The sequence below is a fragment of the Lipotes vexillifer genome, unplaced genomic scaffold (genome assembly GCF_000442215.2).
Source record: "Lipotes vexillifer unplaced genomic scaffold, Lipotes_vexillifer_v1.1 scaffold920, whole genome shotgun sequence".
NCBI lineage: Eukaryota > Metazoa > Chordata > Mammalia > Artiodactyla > Lipotidae > Lipotes > Lipotes vexillifer.
The window spans coordinates 2,386,380-2,394,106 of record NW_006783413.1 but is presented as its reverse complement, the minus strand read 5'-3'; positions in this window follow the sequence as shown (position 1 = coordinate 2,394,106).

The following is a 7,727-nucleotide window of genomic DNA, read 5'->3' as shown; positions in this document are numbered from 1 at the left end:
CCCTGAGCTCTGAGAAGCGCCATCCCCGCCCACCCTTCGCCCCGCCCCTCCGCGCGGAGAGGCGTGGTCTCCATCCTCACCCTGTCCCGCTCCCTCCTCAGCCGGCCTCTCCAAAGCTCAGCACCTGATTGGCCCAGCACTCGGCCTGCGCATTTCAGGCTGTGTACCTCTAGGGTGAGCAGCGCACGCAAGCCTTGCCTAAATGTTGTGTGGGGTTTCTTCCTCAGCCCTGTCTAGGTAGGGTTATGGGCTGTCGCTACTACGGTGTAAATATGTCTTACTAAGATCTGAAAGTCCGAGTTCAAATTTAGAATTCTCTCATAGGCAATCCTTGAGCTCCAGCTAAATGTGGCGACTCGCGGAGAACAGCAATTCTCCAGGACCTCCTTCCACACACCTGGACATCAGTCCTTAAGCCCCAAAACTTGGTCCACAATCCTGTAAACAGCGCCATGATCAGTTCTCGGGTCTAGACGTGCATACTGTGGCTCAATCAACCCACCGAGGATGGACCAGGGGGAGAGGCCCAGCAGGCTCAAGGATTCTGGGGTGAACTAGAAGGGAAACCTAATCTGATGGGCATGTCCCTTCATCCCTGTGGATTCAACCCTCCCTACTGCATGGGGAGTTATTAGAACAAAAGGAGGGTCAAAGCAGGGCCTGCAGGGCCTGCAGGGCCTGGACCCAAGCCAGGGCCCCTTTTGCCCAGTCAAAGGCAAATACTGTTGAAGGGAAAGAACCGTGTTGACTAATCTCTGTTCTCCAAATTGCCTTCTTTCGAGACTCATCCTCTCCCCCCACACATACCTCCAACACGATCCGAATAACCTTAACACCTGAGCTCCCCTTTGCCTGAGCACATCACTCTTTTCTAATTACTCAATCTCAAACTTACAAAAACATTGCAAGTACAGTGCAAAGAACTTTTTTTGCCCTGAACTTGTTTGAATGAGTTACCAACCTGATGACCCATCACCCCTGAAGATTATGTATAATATTTCCTACAGACAGGAACATCCCTAAATAGCTACAATACAGCCATCAAAATCAGGAAATTAACATTGCTGCATTACTACCATGTAATCATCATGCCCCATTTAAGTTCACCGACTGTCCCAGTAATGTTTTTTTTTTTTTTTTTTTTTTGGCGGTACGGGCCTCTCACTGTTGTGGCTTCTCCCGTTGCGGAGCACAGGCTCCTGCGCCACAGGCTCCGGACGCGCAGGCTCAGTGGCCATGGCTCACGGGACCAGCCTCTCCGCGGCATGTGGGATCTTCCCGAACCGGGGCACGAACCCGAGTCCCCAGCATCGGCAGGCAGACTCTCAACCACTGCGCCATCAGGGAAGCCCCCCAGTAATGTTTTTATAGCAAAAGATCTTGTCCAGAATCACATGTTGCATTTAGCTGTCATAGCTCTATAGTCTCCTTCAACCCAGAACAGTTCTTCACTGACTTTGAATTTTAAATTTTAAAGTTTATAGGCCAGTTATTTTGTAGAATGTCCCTCAATCTGGGTTTATCTAATGTTTTCAAGTGATTAGTCTCAGTTTATGCATCTTTGGCAGGAATATTACGGATATGACGCTGTTCTCATTGTATCATGTCAGGTGGTAGACAATTTCGATTTGTCCCATTACTGCCCATAGTAACTTTGATCACTTTATTAAAGTGGTATTAACCAGGCTTCTCCACTGTAGTTTATTCTTTTCCCTTTGTAATTAATAAGTATTTTGTGGGCAGGTACATATAGACTTAGAAAGTATCCTGTTCATCACGCTTCCTACTTATTTATTTATTTATATCAGTATGGACTTGTGGATTCCTATTTTACTCAATAGAATAGAATCTGCTACTATCATCATTTAGTTTTTTGTTTGTTTTTGCGGTATGCAGGCCTCTCACTATTGTGGCCTCTCCTGTTGCGGAGCAACAGGCTCCGGACGCGCAGGCTCACCAGCCATGGCTCACGGGCACAGCCGCTCCACGGCATGTGGGATCTTCCCAGACCGGGACACGAACCCGTGTCCCCTGCATCGGCAGGCGGACTCTCAACCACTGCGCCACCAGGGAAGCCCCATCATTTAGTTTTAAGTTCAAAATTTCCCAGATTGGGCCAGTGGGAACCCCATAAGCTGGTTTCTGTGTTCTTTAAACATTTTCATATCATTTTTTTTTGAACATCTTTGCTTTCTGGCCCAAGATATTTCAGTTGACCCTGTACTTTCCCTGCCTCAGCCCTGAAATCACCCATTTCTCCAAGTTCTGGTTTCTTTTGGTAGGGAATGGTATTTAGAGACCAAGATCTATGTGTTAGGTATGGTCTGCTTTTGGGATGTCACTCCTCCCAGGCCTGAATTAACCGAATTAGGGAATATATGTAAACACAATTTTACAACTAAAAGTGATTTATTTCTAAATCTGTATATATTGGAAACCATAAGTTCAACTCCAATTCCAGTCCATCACCACAAGGTTCATTCTGGTTTTCTTCCCCTCCATATTTATAACTTCTTTCTCTGACAGTGGGAAACCTGGTTCCAATTAGCTTTAATATATTTACTTATTTGATCAGTTCCCCTGTAAGTAACACACCTCTCATCACCATCACCGGACATGAAGGCTCTTCTTATCCCATTCAGGTTCCCACCTTGAACCAAGCCCAAGCCCCTACATGGATGCTGTATTAGTTAGGGTTCTCCAGAGAAACAGAACGAGAGAGAGAGAGATACAGAGAGAGACTGATTATTATGAGGAATTGGCTCACAGGATTATGGAGGCCGAAAGTTTCTACAGTCTGCCATCTCTAAACTGGCAGGAAAGCTGGTGGTGTACTCTGAAGGCCCGAGAACCAGGGATGCTGACAGTGTAACTCCAAGACCTGAGGGCCAGAGAAGATGAGACGTCCCAGCTTGCAGATGAGGAAAGAAAAACATGGGCCTTTTCCCTCCACCCTTTGTTCTATTAAGGCTCTCAACAGATTGGATGATGCCCACCCACTTTGGGGAGGGCAATCTACTGAGTCCACTGATTAAATATTAATCTTATCTGGAAACACCCTCACAGACACACCCAGAAATAATATTTAATCTGGGCACCCTGGAAGCCCATCAAGTTGACATATAAAATTAACCATCCCAGATGCCCTCCTTACTCTGATCAGGCTCTGACAGCGCTCACAAGGTTGCCCCCTGCCCAGATGCCTGTCTCACCTAGCTTAGGCTCAGACACTGTATCAGGCCACCCTTTCCACATGGATAAACTTCTCATCCTGCTTGGACTCCAGTACTCTTGCTCTAGGCCACTTCAGTCTCCCCTTCCCCTCTGAGTGGAAGACCACCCACCAAATGGCTTTCAGATTGAATTGCTCAGGAAGGGAAAAGGAAGAAGGAAAAAAAAAAACGTAATTGTCTAACTATTTGCCTGTCTCCCCCATTGGAGGAGACAATAAACAGATTTGTTTGTTTTGTTCAGTGCCATATCTTCAGCTCCTGGAGCAGTGCCTGGCACATAGTAGACCCTCAATAAATATTGAATGAATGAGTGACAAGGCAAGGAATGAGTCTGAATCATCACAAATCCTAGGAGCCTAGCATAGGGACTGGAGCTCAAAGACACTAAAGTTGCTTAAATTTAACTAGCATTGAGTTTACAAATAGCAGATTCTCTGTAAACATTGGTTGGTTGAATGAAAACATGAACAGTTAAATCAAAGTTAACAAGTGACAGGTGACTTCCTTGGTGGTCCAATGGGTAAGACTCTGCACTCCCAGTGCAGGGGCCCAGGTTCGATCCCTGGTGGCTGAACTAGATCCCGCATGTGTGCTGCAACTAAGACCCAGTGCAGCCTAAAAAAATAATTCAAAAAAATATATTTTAGGGCTTTCCTGGTGGCGCAGTGGTTGAGAGTCCACCTGCCGATGCAGGGGACGCGGGCTCGTGCCCCAATCCGGGAAGATCCCACATGCTGCGGAGCGGCTGGGCCTGTGAGCCATGGCCACTGAGCCTGCGCGTCTGGAGCCTGTGCTCCACAATGGGAGAGGCCACAACAGTGAGAGGCCCGCGTACCGCAAAAAAAAAAAATTTTTTTAAAAAGCTAACAAGTGACAAAGAAGACAGAAGTGGATACAAAGAATCATTAGTTCTTGAGAGAAGTGTCCTGGCCCCTCCTGATATAGGGACATATTATATGTCCCTTGCTACTCAAAGTGTATGATCTTTGGGCCAAGAGCATCAACATCACCTGGGAACTCGTTAGCACTGCAGAATCTCCTGCCCTATCAAATCTTCTGAATCAGAATCTGCACTTTAACAAGATCCCTAGATAACTAATGTACTCTTCAAGTTTGTGGAGCACTGCTGTACAAGAATGTTTCCCTTTTAAGGCACATATTTACCAGTCAAAGTCTGTGAAAGCCCTCAGAATTTGCTGCTTTACAGCTGACTGGAAGAGTGAAGACTATGACACATGGTTTGAGAGCACAGCCTCCCAGAATTACCACAGGCAAGAATTCAAAGTGACAGACATTCTGTCAGGAGAAGGAAAGTATTAATGGCAAGGTGATTGGAAGGGGACTGTAGGACACCCCTATATTGTTTAACTATTTAACAATGATTCTAAATACACAGATACCATATACATATACATACATGCATACATAACTGGGATGGGGCAAGATGGAGGGAGCCCTACTCAGGCAGTGACCAAAATGCCAAAAGCTATAGTGACCTCTTCTAAATTAGAGTCAGGGGTAATCACAGGCAGGATTTACCACAAAATGTTTGTTTATAAATTTAGTTTGGAAATTTGGAGACTTCTGGAATTCTCTCTTGGCATTATTTTTCAGAGGAGGAAAATGATTTTTTGAAAGTAAGGAACTGGAGGATTCGGGTGGGGTCAGGCAGAGTCCTCCTTTCCTGGGGTAATATCTCCATCTGCTGGCGTCTCCGGATATCACTAGCAAAGACGTGAAGGCAGGTCAGGTCATTTGCTGTAACTCACATAGAGCTCTCAAAACTGTATCTTCTGCCTCTCTGCCTCTCTTTTTTATTCCTTTGTCTCTTTTTCTGTGTTTGTCTCCCTCTCCTGTTCTTCCCTCTCTTCCCTTTCCTCTTCCTTTATATTCCTGATGCAGACGCTGCTTGCATACCTATAGACATGGATGACTTATTCCTTATAAAGCAGACTTTTCACCTTGGACAGATTTCTCCTTACACAAAGCTGAATCTGCCTTTTATAGCTTCCCCTGTAGTTCCAGTTCTGGTCTCTAGGACCACACAGAGCATGACCAACTCCTCTGCCCTGAATCCTTCAAAAGCCTGAATACTCTGATCATGCTTTCCACTTATCTGCCCCTCTCCTTCTCAGCAACTCCCCCCAGCCCCTTGGCTATTTCCCACACCAAAGTTTCTAGGTCTCTCCTCATTCTGGTTACCACTGCTGGACACACACCAATATCTCTGTATCCTTCTCGCACTGTGGGACCCCACACAGATTAATATGTTAGCTCTGGACTGGGTAACACAGAACAGAAAAGATCCATCACCTCCCTTGTGCTACTTGCCATGCCTCTCCTGATGAAACCAATAAGTGCTTTTATTCTAAACATCTATACTGTTTGGTTAACTTATTTAGGGTTAACAATAAACAAAAATTCTTGACTTCGCTTCTGCTAAGTCACATCATCCCTGCAATTTTTTAAAAACAAAGATTCAGACTTTAAATGAAGGCCTGTTAAATTTAATTGTGTTAGATTCAGCCTGTTCAGATATTTTAATTTTCCCCAATAACATTTATGAATTAAAAAAATTATCAAACCAATACATATTTGATGTCCAATATTGAGGAAAACACAGAAAAATATAAAGAATGCAATTATACTGACCCACGGTCCCTTCCCCACCTGAAGGCAAACATTGTTAACATGGTTTTATTATTTTCTACATTTTCTCTGCACATATGTATATTTATATAACTGGTATAATATTGTATTCAATTTTGTATCCTTTTAGAAATTTAGCATTACCTTGTAAGCATTTTCTCAAATCTCACATGATAGTACATTGAATGTTGTCACAGAGTTTATGTATCCAATCCTCTAGTAGAACACTTAAGCTGTTCCCAATTTTTTCACCGTTATGTGGAACATTTCAGTGAATTTTTAAAGCATAAAACTGCTTTTTTGGATGGATTCCTTTGGATAGAGTCCTAAGACTTGCATTAATGAATCAAAGAGCATGAACATTTAAAAAAAGATTCTTAACACACCCTGCCAAATTTTTCTCCAGAATATTTTCAGATCTTTTACAAATCCTGATTCTAACACTATCCAAGGCACTTTGGAAGATAGAAGAATGAAAATACACTATCCTTGCCCTCAGGAATTAACTTCCTAGGAGGAACACAAAAATGGAAAAAAGCACGCTCGAGGGTAGATACTGTTAAGTCTCTACAACTTCTCTTTTCAGTTCTGTCAGTTTTATTGCCTTTATTTGTTTTGAACCTTTGTTATTAGGATGGTGGTCGGTCATTCAGGCTTGTCCTCTCTTCTTGATGGATTAACACTTTTATCATTAGAATTCTCCTCTATCTCTTATAATAGACCTTGTCCTGAAGTCCACTTTAGCTGATATTAGTAATACTTCACTGTATGAATATAACCACATTTTACTTATCTACTCATCCATTGATAGACATGTGGCCGCTGTCATGTTTTAGATATTATGAACAATGCTGCTATGAACATGGGTGTACAAATATCTCTTTGAGACGCTGCTTTCAAGGATTTTTGGTATATATCCAGATGTAGACTTGCTGGATCATACAGTAATTCCATTTTTAATTTTTTGAGGAACCGCCTTACTTTTTTCCATAGCAGCTGTACAATGTTAAATTACTACCAACAGTGCACAAGGGTTCCAATTTCTCCACATTCTTGCCAACACTTGTTATTTTTAATTTTTTTGATAGTAGCCATCCTAATGGGTATGAGGTGGTGTTTCGTAGTTTTGATTTGCATTTCCCTAATGATCAGAGATGTTGAGCATCTTTTCATGTGCTTATTGGCCATTTGTATATCTTCATTGGAGGGATATACATTCAACTTCTTTGCCCATTTTTGAGTTATGTCTTTTGGTTTTTTTGGTTGTTGAGTTTTACTTCTCTCTATATTTTGGATATTAATCCTTTATCAGATATATGATTTGCACATATTTTCTCCCATTCTATGGGCTGCCTTTTTACTCAGTTGATTTTGTCTTTTGATGCACAATACTTTAAAATTTTCATGAAAGTCCAGTTTGACTATTTTTTCTTTTGCTATCGCTGCCTTTGGTGACATAGCCAAGAAATTATTGCCAAATCAAATGTCATGAAGCTTTTATCCGATGTTTTCTTCTAAGAGTTTTATAGTTTTGGGTCTCACATTCAGGTCTTTGATCCATTTTGAGTTAATTTTTGTATGTGGTGTTAAGTAAGGGTCCAATTTCATTATTTTACTTGTGGATATTTTTTCCCAGCACCACTTGTTGAATAGACTGAACTTTCCCCATTAAATGGACTTGGCATCCTTTTCAAAGATCATTTGACCATATGTATATGCAACGGTTTTTTTCTGGGCACCCTGTTTCATTCCATTAGTCTATACATTAGTCTTTATGATAGTACCACAGTTTTGATTACTGTGGCTTTCTAGTAAGTTTTTTTTTTTTTTTTTTTTTTTTTTTTT